This window comes from Mirounga angustirostris, unplaced genomic scaffold, assembly GCF_029215605.1.
Source record: "Mirounga angustirostris isolate CCGP_5_RB_7025 unplaced genomic scaffold, mMirAng1.0.hap1 SCAF_15, whole genome shotgun sequence".
Classification (NCBI taxonomy): domain Eukaryota; kingdom Metazoa; phylum Chordata; class Mammalia; order Carnivora; family Phocidae; genus Mirounga; species Mirounga angustirostris.
This window is the reverse complement of record NW_026991723.1, coordinates 53788675-53804277: the sequence shown is the minus strand read 5'-3', so window position 1 is coordinate 53804277 and position 15603 is coordinate 53788675.

Here is a 15603-nt window from a genome sequence, read left to right as displayed (position 1 = left end):
CCCCTCTCTGTGTCTATACCTTCCCTCCCTCCTGCAGAGAGTCCCACAAGTCCCTTTAGTTTCCAACTGCATCCCCACCCTTCTTCCTTCTTCATTGTGGCCTCTTCTCTACATTTAGTTGTGGAGCTTATTCTGCCAGTCTTTAGGCTGTTTTCCAGGTTATTTACGTTGATGTGAGTGTTACCTACTTGTATCCATGGGACAAGATGAGCCTCTGCTTCCTCCTACTCTGTCATCTTCCCTGGATGTTTGGAAGATTTTCCTTTGAAATGTTCTCCCTCAATCTTTGCACTTAACTTTTTCCTTTTTATAGGCTTTGGGAGCACTGCTAGCAGACTCCCAGTCCAGAGTCTGGTATTCTATCAGTAGCTAAAGCATTCTGTCTCATAGTAATGTTGTTGATATTCCAGCCCTAGTTATTCAACCAATGGATGACTTGTACCCAAGCTCCATCTGCAATGATTTCTCCTGCAACCACAAGTACACTAATTTATATCAGCTGTAGTCCCAGGCAGCATTCCCCACTTATTTTTAGCCTCCTTAATTCAAATAGTCAGTTTCGGTCCAGACCTCTGCCACTCAAAGGTTTTTCAATATCAGCTACTGATGTACTGTGTCATTCCATCCCAGTTTACTTCTGTGCATTTAGAATCCATAGGAAACTTTTTTTTTTATTGAGCTTGTGCTGTTTTTAATATTATATTTATAGTATTGTAATTTATTTGAATACTTTTATTGGAATGATCATTACTTAGTTGTGTCAGAGGAGAATTTCCCAGTACTAAGTTTACATCATTACCTTGATCCAAAGTCTTTAATGCGTTTTCCAAAACTTGTCAGAAATACTCAGAAACATAGCAACTCTTTTTCTTTGAATTGCATTTCTTTACAGATGAATAAAAGTTCTTCCAACTAGCTTCTGTGCAATTTCCCTGCACCAGTTAGAGCCTTCTTGTCTACATGGCATGTGTGGTGGCTTGAACTATTCTTATGTAAACATCTATCATAAATATTGTGAGCTTGGCATACAATGTGATTTCTCTCCCCTTCAAGTCAGGTTGTGCATGAAGAAAATGTGGATCTACCTTGCCTTCCTTTATTTGTTTGCTTTTTTTAACTTTTTGTTTTAAAGTGATGATAGAGCCACAGAGAATTGTACCAAAATGTACAGAGTTATCTGCCTTCTTTGTAAATGTAATATAGTACTGGATTTTCTTGGAATTTTTTTGTTGTTGTTGCTATCTTCCACATTCCCTTCTAAATATTTGATAATACATTTGTACATAAAGATAGCTGGGTTCAGAACATATTTGCTTTTAAATTCTAACTTACTCATTTAAAGTTTTCTTTAAATGACCAACATTATTTTTCAATGATGCTAACTAAAATTAGCAAAAGCTCTGAAATATTTACTATATAATGATGTTGTTTCTATACTGAGATATGCAGAGTTAAACTTTATGTTCATACACACATGCAAGCATACACATACATTCACAAGATGTCTTTGGAATTTATACAGATAAAAGTGTATGATAGCATAATGTTTTTCAAAATGGGAATTACTATCTTACAGAATACCTGGACAGTGAGAACACCATCACTTTCCTGTGGACTTTTGAACAGAAATAGCAGGATCCTCTGCCTCCTTTTTAATCTGGTTATAACTCATTTCCTTAATATCGTTTGTCCTGTATCTTACGTATTTTTTCTCTTTTTTCTCTACCATTACTTTCTCTAAGTTCTTTTCCAGTATTCATTATTAAGTCAATTACTTAATAATTATTAAGTTAGTTACTCTCTTCATAGTACAATTCTCTTCTCCATTTCTCTCTAATACATAGGACACATACCTAAAATATCATTTATTTATTCATTCACCAGAGAACACTGTGTCAGTCCTGCCAATTAATAGATATTGTGAGTGTCATTAAATCCCATAGAGCTAGGGACCCATAATTGGGAACATGTCCTGATATCAGCAATAACTCTCATGTGGGAACTTTAACACAAAGTCTAAGAAAGATCAAAAGAAAAGTTTCCTATTAAAGAATTTCAACATCCAAAATAACGAAATCAGTGTCCTTTCAGAATGTATACAACATCAAAATTCCATTTGTGTTTTTGAGAATTTTTGCTTAGTTATAAACTTTAGTCAGTTATAAAAATTGTGTTTTAGTAGTTATTATTGCTGATTTTGTTTCTAAAGGGTATCTCCCTCTTCCTTCACTGAGTTTTCTGCCAATATTATGTAAGAATGAAAAAAAAAATGGAAAAGAGGCTAAAAAGAAAAGGTATACCAGAGAGAAAGGCAGAGGGACATTTATTTTTAAAATGAAGAAGTTAGAATAATTTGTCTTGGGCGCCCGGGTGGCTCAGTCATTAAGCGCCTGCCTTCGGCTCAGGTCATGATCCCAGGGTCCTGGGATCCAGTCCCACATCGGGCTCCCTGCTCTGCGGGGAGCCTGCTTCTCCCTCTCCCACTCCCCCTGCTTGTGTTCCCTCTCTCTCTGTCTCTCTGTCAAATAAATAAATAAAATCTTTAAAAAAATAAAATAAAAAAGGGCGCCTGGGTGACTCAGTCGTTAGGCGTCTGCCTTCGGCTCAGGTCATGATCCTGGGGTCCTGGGATCGAACCCCACATCGGGCTCCTTGCTCCACGGGAAGCCTGTTTCTCCCCCTCCCACTCCCCCTGCTTGTGTTCCCTCTCTCTCTGTCTCTCTGTCAAATAAATAAATAAAATCTTTAAAAAAAAAAGAATAATTTGTCTTGCTCACAATGCAAATGTCGCTAATGATAGATACTGTCATACATTGTTCTTAGACTTACAAATATTTAGAAACTGTTTTAGAAGCATAGCAAATAAAACTTCAGAGTGATACACAATTACTCCAAAGCACATTTGAGAATTTGCTTCAAAAGATGCTTTTATAAAAATTATCTTAAAGATAAAGCATCTCCTAAATTTCTGATATACATGAAATATTTCCTTTTTTCCTTTTTCTTTTCTTTTCTTTTGTTTCTTTTTTTTTTTTTTTTTTTGGTTTGTGATGTTTTTGTTTTCTATTGTATTAACAAAGAAAGACTTCGGAAAAAAAAAGAAAGAAATGGGAAATGTTTATCACAAATAACAGATGCTGCTTTCCTTATATGTAATATGTAAATTGTTAAAAGTTTTGTGAATGCATAGGTAAAAGTCTTGTGGTTGTATTTGTTTATTGTTTACTTATTTCTCTTCTGATTGGCATCTGTGTTTCCTCTGAACTCATCTGAAATGTTTGGTCTCAAAACTTGGGCAAAGGCAGTGTTATTGTCATTAATTTATTCATAAGAATAGGCTTTTTAAAAATTTTTTTTGAAAATACTGCCTTGAAAAAAAATAGAGGTATACTTACAGATTTTTGGAGGGGCCTTAGAATTTATATAACACATACACACATGAGATTAAAAACTTCATAAGATCAACCAGTTCCCGGGGAACATAGAAAGTCATGTAAGACAGGCCAGATGCATTTATGTAGGACATAGTTGTTACAGCTGTGCATATCTCAGCAATTTCCTCTTTGCTGAGGTAGAAAATACCAGAGGCCAGCATACCTCATATCAGTACCCACTGATAACATTTTATAGTTTGAAGAAGCCAAAAAAAAAAAACCCACAAGGGGGAAGAAAACAGGCCCTCAAGACAGTGTTCTTATAATTCTACTTTCATCTTCACATCTTCACCCTAAACTAACAATATTTTGCAGCCCACGCACATTCTATTTAATTTTTATTAGCTATGCATTTTGATTGATACACTAAACCAAAATGGGTAACTGAATAATAAAGTATCCAGTTTTTCTGTATGCAGAGACTATTAGAATCTTTGCTATCCAAAACTGCAACTGTCTAAAGCTACCTTTGCCAATCCATCGCTGTGGGTGGCCTCTTGCAAAAAGGGTATGTTATCTAACAACCACATATAAGAAATGGAAAAGAGCAGGGGAGAAAAGAGAAGAGGGATGTCTTCCCTATCCAAGGACTATCCTTCACCCTGCTAATGAGTTAGTTTTCCTTCAAATTTCTTTTTTTTTTTTTTAAAAAGATTTTATTTATTTGACAGAGAGAGCACAAGCAGAGAGAGAGAGAGGGAGAAGCAGGCTCCCTGCTGGGCAGGGACCCCCAATGTGGGACTCGATCCCAGGACCCTGGGATCATGACCCGGGCCGAAGGCAGCCGCTAAACTGACTGAGCCACCCAGGCATCCCTCCTTCAAATTTCTTGACAATATTCCTTATACCGTCCACAGCTCTGGTAACTCAGAACTTCAAGGGTTTTAAATGTTCCCCCCTTCTTTAAAATTCCTAGTCATTGGTGTAGGAAATCATTCTAATTCCAAGCCTGATAAACTTTAATGGACTTTGAATTATTTTATATAATACCATCATATGAAAAAAAAAAAAAAGCCTTAGCTAGTGTTCCAAATATGTTCTCAAAGGTATGCGTCTTTCTGTAGGAATATTAGAAGAATATGTCTCTCACTTCATGTAGCGGAATCCCTGATGTGCTCCCAAACTGGAATGAAAAGAGACTAGGCAAAGGAAAAATATCAAAACATGGAAGAGAGTTCAGTTCACATAATTTCAGGAAGTCTCAGTTAAGTATACTTTTTATTTATGGTCAGTTATATCCAGCAATAGCAAAAGCTTGGGACCTGTTATTATTCCAGGAATGCTTTTGGGCCTGACCAACCAGAGATTCAACTGGACAGGGATGACTATCCTCTCCCATCTTGGGTTAGATGAAGGGAGCTCTCCAAAGACCCAAGAAGCAGCAGCTGAACTATAGAGTGATCCATGGTGACAGTGACCCAGAGATAACAGGGGTGTAGGAGCCATGTTCTGAATCCAGAGGAGAAAAAAAGGGGTCAGGAAAGAGGAAGAAGATTGTGGCAGTAGGTAGGCCACTCAAATAGTAGCTTACAAGGGGATAACCAAAGAAGTTTGGGCCTGACTACAAATTGGGACAGCGTGTGGGACTTGGAGCCCAAGATTTAGCAGTACATTAGCCTCCAAGGTTTTCCAAGCCTCCTATTATTAAAGGCTAGTTAGTGAAAGAGAAATGAGATTGGGGACTATAGTTGAAATCTAATGCTAAGTAGACATATGGAAATGGCCATAAGGAATAAAAGTAGGAAGTTTGGAGCAGGGGAACAGAATGGAAACTAGCAGCTACCTTGCACAGATATGCCAGGAATGCTTTTGGACCTGACCAACCAGAGATTCAACTGGACAGGGATGACTATCCTCTCCCATCTTGGGTTAGATAAATGGAGCTCTCCAAAGACCCAAGAAGCAGCAGCTGAACTATAGAGTTCAAACTATAATAAAATATATTTTATATATATATATAATTATATATTAATAATGTATATATATTATATAATATATAATTAATAATAATTAACATATAATATTAGTAATTATACATATTAATAATATATAATGTATTATATATAATGTATGTATGTATATGTGTGTGTATATATATATATAAAAATATATAAACTATAGAGAACAAAACTAATAGTGCTTAAGTGGCTCCCAGTTTATAGATTTTTTTATTCCTTCTTATCATGGCTGCAGAATCCTTAGGCTAGAATCAGAGAGAGCCAGAGAGGTGGGGTAAATTGTAGCGTTTAAAAACCTGATGTTGGAACCGAGCTGTCTGGATTCAAATCCCTGCTTGTTTTTTTTACTAGATGTACAACATTAGGGACCTCAGGTATGTTTCTGTTCTCTGGGCCTTAGTTTCTTTAACTATAAAATAACATCAGCGGGAAGATGTGATGAAGTGATGGGAGAAGCATTTAGAACAACATCTGCATAGAGTAACACTATAGGGTTATTATTAGTGCTGTCTTTGAAGACCAACAGTATAATTTTATACAATTACTTTGAAATCTGTGTTCAGCATTTTTTTTATTATACCTTGATCATACTTACAGCCACAGAAACCAAAGATATATGCCTCTCTTAGTGAGATTTCAAGTGATACTGATGATTATAAAAATGAACAAATGATAAAATACTATGGTTTATTAGCATGGTTTTAAATTTTCTATCTTTGGGTGATAAAACAAGAATAAATCTTGTGACCAGTATGGTTGTTTAAATCAAAACCATGTTAATGATTATTCAAGGCACTCATGTCCCACTGTGATCAGGCTTAGACTTAGAATTGTCATAAAAAATGGTGCTGAAGAGTCATAGAGTGAACCAAGTCGCTTTGTTTAAATATTTTTTTGTGATTTTTCCAGTTTTTATTTATTTGGCATAGTTTATTTATTTTTTCTTAATTTTTTTCTCATCTATGAGCCTTCCTTTTTTTAAAAATTTTTTATTGTTATGTTAATAACCATACATTACATCATTAGTTTTTGATGTAGTATTCCATGATTCATTGTTTGTGTATGTCATAGTTTATCTTTTTAATGTTTTTATCATATTTAATACTTTTTCCTGTGGTGCCCAGCCTTTGTGGTTCTTTTTTTTTTTTTTTTGATGTAGTGTTCCACGATTCATTGTTTGCGCATAACACCCAATGCTCCGTTCTATACGTGCCCTCTTTAATACCCATCCAGGCTACCCCATCCCCCCACCCCCTCCCTTCTAGAACCCTCAGTTTGTTTCTCAGAGTCCATAGTCTCTCATGGTTAGTCTCCCCCTCCGATTTCCCTCCTTTATTTTTCCCTTCCTACTATCTTTTTTTTTTTTTTTAACATATAATGTATTATTTGTTTCAGAGGTACAGGTCTGTGATTCAACCAGTCTTACACAATTCACAGTGCTCACCATAGCACATACCCTCCCCAATGTCCATCCCCCAGCCACCCCATCCCTCCCATCCCTCCCATCCCCCACCACTCCAGCAACCCTCAGTTTGTTTCCTGAGATTAAGAGTCTCTTATTGTTTGTCTCCCTCTCTGGTTTCGTCTTGTTTCATTTTTCCTTCCCTTCCCCTATGATCCTCTGTCTTGTTTCTCAAATTCCTCATATCAGCGAGATCATATGATACATGTCTTTATTGACTTATTTCGCTTAGCATAATACCCTCTAGTTCCATCCACATCGGAGGAGACCTAAATTTCATCTGGTCCCAGGAATTCAGCTAGATAGGTAGCAAACCATTCTGAACATCTATAAACTCAACAGGAGAGCAAAGGAAAGAAGTACATCAGACTTTGTGGTTCTTTAAGGCCCCGGGCCAGAAAGAAGAAAAATATGGAATGAGCTCTCTAAAACACTGAAACTACAAGCTTTTATGTATAGTTTCTGAGGTCCAGCAGGTACTGGCAGAAAAGAAAATAGAATCCTTGCTGCCTCACTATTGATATAAAACTAAAATCAGTGGCATAGAGAACGAAATCCCAAAGTCTACAGACTTCTACACATCTCTTATTTATAACAATACATCTACATTAGGCAAAGCCTATCCAATTTTTTATGACATAATTGGTTCTCTTTCTTTGCATTTATGACACCAATCTACTTTCTGTCTTTCAACATATATCCAGAGAAAGGAAATAGAAAATAAACACATTCTTCAGTAGGATTTCGTTGTGCACTAAGGGTAAAAAGCAGGCATGTATAAATGGAAACACATTTGAAAGCCTTCCCAACTGAAATCTGGCGGGAGGTAAAGCACTTCATTAGGATTTGTAACATCGATGGCAAACTGCTTCCCACAAAGTGCTACATTTGCGAATAGGCACAAAATTGACTGTCAAGGAGATGTAAGACCAGAGCAGATGCCAATCCATTTTATACAAAGTACTCAATGGGAACACTGTACCTCAGCAACTCCCAGATTTAGATTTCATAAACTGTTGGTAGAGATTCACCACTGAATCTTCATTTGGTTCTGAAATAAGTCCTCTGTACGATGACACCGTGAGAAGAGCACAGCTTCATCCCGGAAGTCAATGGGCTTTTTATAGACATACTCCGAGAATTACTGGCAAAAAAGTAATCCACATTTCCTAAATTTGAAATGGAGACACTGACATATCCTAACGTTATAATGGTCATAATTATGTCACTTGGCAAAATGTATGGTTAAAGGTAATGCCAAAGGTGTATTTTAGAATGCAGGGCCAGACATGCAAAAAAGCAAAGCCTCTCATCTTCTGCTCATATTGACTTCCATTATTGACAAGCTTATTGGCATGTAATAAGTATGTTTGCTTGCTGAGTTACAGACACGTGACTTGCAAGCACCTTTTAAAACATATCCTACTATACAGTATTTAATCAGTATTTAATTTTCTCTTTACCAACCTCTTCCTCCAAACCACTATCTCCCCACTGACACTTTTTTTTCTGGGTCAGAGTCAAAACCATCAGGAATGACCCTATTTTTCTTATATTCATAAATACCACTTATGTCATTTAATATTCCTCATGAAAAAAAACACTTTGAATTTAATTCTTTGCAGTGTATGGGTGAAATAAAGATCTGCTCCATAGCACCTGTCTCCCACCTCATCCCATAAAAAGAAATATCTGACTTGATATATTTCCTTTTAGACTTGGAATTTAAAAATCCTAAATAGAATTACTGTGCTTACATGTGGTTTGGAACTCACACCCCTCCATAGGATTCTTGGTACATCTAATTCTCCTTTTCTGAAGCATTTTTTTTCTCCCTTTTTACCTCAATTTGAACTGTGTTGTCAGAGTACGAGCTCTCCAAGGACAGGAAAGATGTCTGATTCATCTGTATCCCAATGGGATATAGTGCCTGTCGCATAGATGTGTTGAATTTCATTTATGCAAATATTAAAATATAGTCTTTTTTTAAAGGAAAAGGTATTGCTTATTTGTAAATTGTGTGGAGCTAAAGAGGTTCAAAATTTAAATGGCTTAGAATAGAGAACTATACAGTACCACTGTTATTTTTAGGTAGTATGTCAACACAGGCCGTTTTAGGTTGTCTTTCTGTGATTTTGGAACTTCCCTGTGGGTAAGAATCACCTGGGATATTTGTCAAACATACAGATTCTATAGAATCAGAATATATAAAAGAGAAGTTTGGTAATCTTAGATTTAACACATAGGGGCAATTGTTGAATAGTGCTTAAAGAGAAATCTGGAGATGGGCAATGAAAGAAGAAACTGATGTGAAAGCATCCAGCACTTGAGGAAGAAATAAAAGTCATCATGAAAAGCAGCTGGGTGGGGTGCCTGGGTGGCTCCATTGGTTAAGACTCTGACTCTTGATTTTTGGCTAGGGTCATGATCTCAGGATTGTGAGATCAAGCCCTGTGTCAGACTGCACTGGGCGTGGAGCCTGCTTAAGATTGTCTTTCTCCCTCTGCCCCTCCTCACCCCCCTCCTTAGAAAAAAGAAAAAGAAAAAAAAGAAAGAAAAAGAAAAAGAAAAGAAAAGTGCTGGGAGCTTCTGCCTCAAGCAGCACCAACAGTCGTATTCCTGGCAGTTTTCATTAGAAAGAAAAGCCGACAGAGGTTTGTACCCTCCACTGACGAGGGTTCTACGTTGACTAGAAGCAGATGGGGTTTCAGCCTGGGAAAACCATATTGACTGGAGGTCCCTTTTCCTTTCTATATCATGTGAGTCACTACTAAAATCTAATGCAGAGGTGATTGAAAGCATAGGAATGGAGAGGGAAGGTGAATGGAGAGGTAGAAACTCCAGGTCCTTCAACATCTAGTTCCCTGAGAAGAAAATAAGCATAACCTCTCCAGAACATGTGGGACTTAGGAAACCAGGCTCTCAAAAAGTCTGTCATCCAAGTGTCAGAGTGCTGACCAAGGCACCAGTCTTATAAAACACACAAGAGGGCTAACTATTAATAAAACATCTGATTCAACATGGTTTTTACATTTTGAAATTTAATGAACAAACTATACACTTTTCTTTTTTATTTTTTCACATCTCTTTACTCAATTTTTTCACTCTCTCACATGTAAAAAGAATTGTATAACCTAAAGGAGACAACAAATTCAGTTATGGAAGGTAATTTTTTGGTTTTCTATTGCTGCATAATAAAATACTCCAAAACAGGGGCGCCTGGGTGGCTCAGTTGTTAAGCGTCTGCCTTCAGCTCAGGTCAGGATCCCAGGGCCCTGGGATGGAGCCCTGCAGCGGGCTCCCTGCTCCGCTGGAAGCCTGCTTCTCCCTCTCCCACTCTCCCTGCTTGGGTTCTCTCTCTCACTGTGTTTCTCTCTGTCAAATAAATAAATAAAATCTTTAAAAAAAATTATAAAAAAATAAAAAATAAATAAATAAAATAAAATACTCCAAAACATAGCGGGTTAAGCCAATGGAGCTTCTGTAGTTCCGAAATCTACACACTCTATGCAGCTGGGTCCTCTGAGTCAGAATTACTCCTAGGGCTGTAATTAAGCTGTAAGCCACAGATGTAATCCTATCAAGGCTCCACTGGGGTAGGATTTGCATCCAAGTCTGATCACGTGGTTGTTGGCAGTCATCGGTTCCTTGAGGGCTGTTGGCCTGAGAGCCTAATGCCCTTGCTGGCTGGTGGCTAGAGGCCTGCCTCAGTCCCCTCCTGTGTGGTTTCTCCATAGGTCAACTCACAACATGTCAGCTGGCTTCCATCAGAACCAGCAAGCAGAAGAGCAAGAAAAGACAAGCAAGACAGAAGCTAGAGTGTTTTTGTAACCTGGTCTTCAAAGTGCCTTTTGTCCTATTCTATTTTTAGTAGTGAGTCACCAGTGGAACCCACAATTAACAGGAGGGATTAACAATGTCATGAATACCAAAAGACAGGAAACACTGGGAGCAATTTTAGAGGCTACCTACCACAGATGTAAATAACAAGTATCTGAGGACAGTAGAACAATAAAAACTCTAGGTTTTGATGTAGAATCAAGCATCATATGAACTGCAACATATTAGTAGTGATGAAAGCAGTAATGTGGCAATTGTGCTAATAGTTGTAATAGTAACAACAGGTCCAATGATAATAGTAATCCAAGAAAAAGAAACAATACTATTTCAATAATAGAATATTGCTAACATATTCTAGGTACAGGGACTAGATTCATTTCAGAGGCAGATGCTTTGATGTTTTTGGGGAAAAATTGATTAGCATTTTGTGTGTGTGTGTGTGTGTGATATCTGAAGGCTCTGAGGCATGATTTGAGTAAGTTATAAGCCACCACCCATTAGTGTATTAGGAAATCAATTAAGTGCCTTGAGATGAGGATGCAGAAGACAGAGATTGAAAAAGTCAATTGTTTCAGGTTAAAAAAAGACCAGGAACATAAAGTCTTGCCTAGAAAAGGAAAATCATATGGGAAAAATGTTGAAAGAAAAATTGCCCTGAGGCAAAGGAAGAAGCTTATAATTTGGTTCTAGTATTTTTTTTTTTTTTAGTATTTAACATTTCCTCTAAGTTCCCATACATTTAATAAGTTTTTTCTGTACACAGCAGCTTGTGTTAACAGTACATGGAGAAAATGAAGGAAAAGTGTGTGGGGGGTAAGTGGTACAGAGAGGAATCAGCATCATGGAAGCCAGGAGTAAGAACTGGGGTCTTGGTGAGGAAACAGGCGGCTGAGAGATCAGCTCAGAAACAGACTTTGAGACCCAGTCAGATTGCCTTTGATGTCCTCTGGATGAGACCCAAATCCACACCCAGTGAAATCTTTGATCAGACCACACTGCACTCAGTGCCACACTGCTTGGGATGAGAGTTGGGGAGTAGATTCAAACTATTCTGATCAAAAATGGGACTTAAAATCCAGGATCAAAGTAAAAGTAAATGTAATCTGACACAAAATCCTGGCACACTGAGGAAAGGATGAGACAGCTTTCATTTGACTGGCTTAGGAAAGCAAGGCTGCCATTATTGATGGAATTCACCATGAACCTTCTTGGATGTGGGAAGAAGTCTGTGCCTTAGTAAATAATATCTCCTTATATGGCTTCACCACACCAATCTCACATTTGTATGTCAGAAAATGTTCTGAACCTTTTACATTCTCTCCACCATCCATGGCACCTTAAAAAAAAAAAAATCCAGGTTTTACTAATATCGATTACCCCTGGACCTGCGTCCCTTCTACTTTCATGGAGGTACTGTCAGTCTTAAATTTTTTCAGTCTCATTTTTTTTTTTTTACCATAACTACTTCAATATATATTGCTGATTTTTAAGGAAATTCAAATTACATGTTCTCTTAAAAATCATGTACAATTCTGTTTAAAATGTCCTTTATATAATTGCATTATCTATAGATATTTTAGGAACAGCTTTTTTAAAAATTTCAGAAAGGATGGTTTATAACTACAGTTTAATTTATTTTAATTCACATATTATTTTGTGATTCATTTCTTAATGTGTTATTTTATACACTTAAACTTTGAGACTTTTTGATATAAAAAAATAATTCCTAAAAAAATGGGATCATGGGAATATTAACTCCTGTCTCTCGACTGAAGCAATAATTGGTGAAATAAACTGGTGCACTGTTCATGTGATTTCAGGATGCTGAAGGAAACTAATCAAGGACAAGTGTTTAATGAAATTAGAATTAGCTCTGTTTCTGGATCTTTTTCCTGCTGAGGGAATGTAGTTAGTTGCTCTACACAACAGGGACATAAAATAGTCTCATATACAAATGAAAGTTCTGATAATTTTTTTTCAGATTAGCAATTAAGCAAGCATAAACATTTATCAAATTGTGAAGAAAAAAAGACTTAAAAACAATGAAAAATAATACTAATTTCAGTGCAAGGATAGAAACAATGAACAGACAAGGAATATAGAAACACTTGAGCTTTCCTATAAAGGAAGGATAAGAGAAACAATGTATTTAATTTACTCGTGAGAGAATTATGCAAATGTGTGCTAAATTTTCTTTGGAAGACTTACAATTAGATACAGAGTATAACATATAGTCAACAGTTACACCAGGCTAGCATCTGGGACCTGAGACTAATGATCTCAACACAGTTGTACTAGCTTTCTATTGCTGTGTAACAAATTATCACAAACTTAAGTGTTTCATACAACATCCATTTATTATCTCATAGTTTCTGTAGGTCAGAAGTTCAGGTACTGGTTAGCTAAATCTGCTCAGATCTCACCAGGCTTAACTCAAGATGAGAGCTGGAGTTCCATTCCTTTTTGGTGGTTTGGGTTCTCTTCTAAGCTTATGTGGTTATTGGCAGAATTCAGTCCTTTGCTCCTATAGGTTTGATGTTCCCTCTTTTCTTTCTAGCTGTCAACTAGAACCATGTTCAACTCCTGGAGTCATGTGTCAGATCCCAGCCATGTGACCTCTTCCATAAGCAGTTTACCACATGCTTATTTCCTTTCTTTTAGTCCAGCAATAGAGTTCCTCTTTTAAAAACTCATCTGATTAGGTCAGCCCCACCAAGGAGAATCTCTTTCAAAGTCAATGAGTTAGAGATCTGAATTATGTGAAAATTCCTTTACCTTTGCCATGATTAAGTAACCTGATCATGAGAACAATATTCTGTCATACACCACAGGTTCTGTCCACACTCAACAGAAGGGGATAATACCAAATATATACAATAGGTGACAGGAATCTTGGAAGCTATATTAGAATTCTGGCCACCACAATCTGCCCTCTGGCCCCCAAAGATTCACATATTTCCCAAATGCAAAATACATCCACCCTTTATCACAATTCCTGAATCTTATCCCATCACAGTATTGGTTTGAAGTCCAAAATCTCATAATCTAAATCTAAATCTCATCATATCTTCAACTTAGAGTCCAAAATCAAATCTAAATATCATCATTTCAAAGTCCAAAATCTCATCGTCATCTAAATCATTCTAAATCAGATGCAGTTGAAGCTCCTGGTTGTAATTCATCAGTATAACTCACTGGAGCACAATTACTCTACATCTGTTTCCTTCCATGTGGTCCTATCCATAGGTTTTCTTAGAAAACAGAGATTTGCCCCTTCTTCCATCATTTCCCCCCATGTTCCCAGCTTTACTGAGGTAAAATTGACCAAAAAATTGTATATATTTAAAGTGTTCCCTATGATGATTTAATATACATTGTGAAATAATTACCACAACCAAGTTAATTGTGTGTGGTGAAAACACTTAACATTTACTCTTTTAGCAAATTCTAAGTATGAAATACAATATTGTTAACTGTAGTCACCAGGCTGTACATTAGATCTCTAGAACTTACTTATCTCATAACTATAGGTTGTACCTTTGACCGACATTTTCCCATTTCTCCCATCCACACTCCCAGCCCCTGGCAACCACCCTTCTACTTTGCTTCTATGAGTTAGACATTTTTTTTCTTTTTTTCTTTTTTTAAGATTCCACATATTAGTGAGATCATATGGTATTTGTCCTTTTTTTTAAATATTTTTTTTCAAAGATTTTTATTTTTTTGAGAAAGAGAGCATGAGAGAGAGAGAGATCACGAGCAGGGGGAGGGGTAGAGGAAGAAGCAGACTCCCCACTGAGCAGGGAGCCTGATGTGGGACTCCATCCCAGGACCCTGGGATCATGACCTGAGCTGAAGGCAGATGCTTAACTGACTGAGCCACCTAGGCACTCAGTATTTGTCCTGTCTGACTTATTTCATTTAACATAATGTCCTCTAATTTCATTCATGTTGTTGCACATGGCAGGATTTCCCTTTTTTAAATGGCTGAACAATATTCCATTGTGTGAAATATTTATTATGCTTATTTTATCTATTCATTGTTTCAAAGCCAGCACAAGAACATTTCTCTGAAATCTCTCACTCTTTCAAAGGGCTCATCTGATTAGGTCAGGCCTTCCAGAATACTATACCTTTTTGTTAAATCAGAGTCACCTAATTAGAGATCTTAACTAAATCTGTAAAATTTATTTTTCATGTAACATAATTAGGAATGTTATAGCCCATCATATTTATAGGTTGAGCTCATACTTGAAGGGGTGGGATAAAACAGGTATGTTCATATCAGTAGGTAGGAATCTTAAAGACCATTTTAGCATTATGCCTACTATAATAGGCCATAAAAAACATGGTCATTTCCCCAAAGCTATTTTAAAATTAATGATGTAGGCAGGGGAAAAACTCATATGTCTTATTTTTAGGTAGTTCAAATATAATTCCAATATTGCCAATAAGGTTTTATGGGGTATGTAATTTTGGATTAAGAGAGAGGGCAGAGGGTATGTAGATGGCATAATGTGGGAGAACTTAGAGCATCTTGTATTTAATCAAAATATATATGGATGGGAAAGACCAAGGGGGAAAGAAATAATAAAAGCCTAAACTAATAGTTGTACTTCAATGTTTGAAAGAAAAATTAGGCAGATATATCTATAATAAGGATTAACAGTGTTTTAAAAGAACAATTAACTGTGTGTATTAATGAAAGCATACAGGAGTTCTTAAGTAAAGGAAGGAGGAAAAATGTGTGTTTTAGGTGGAACTTGGTTCAAGACACAAAGCTGTGTACAGACAGTGTGTTTAGAGAACAGTTGAGTAGGGGCATGGGGCATATTAGGGGGTGGCTGATTATTAGTGTATGTTGAGATCAGATTAGGCAGGATCTCTATGTCATTCTTCACAAATTATG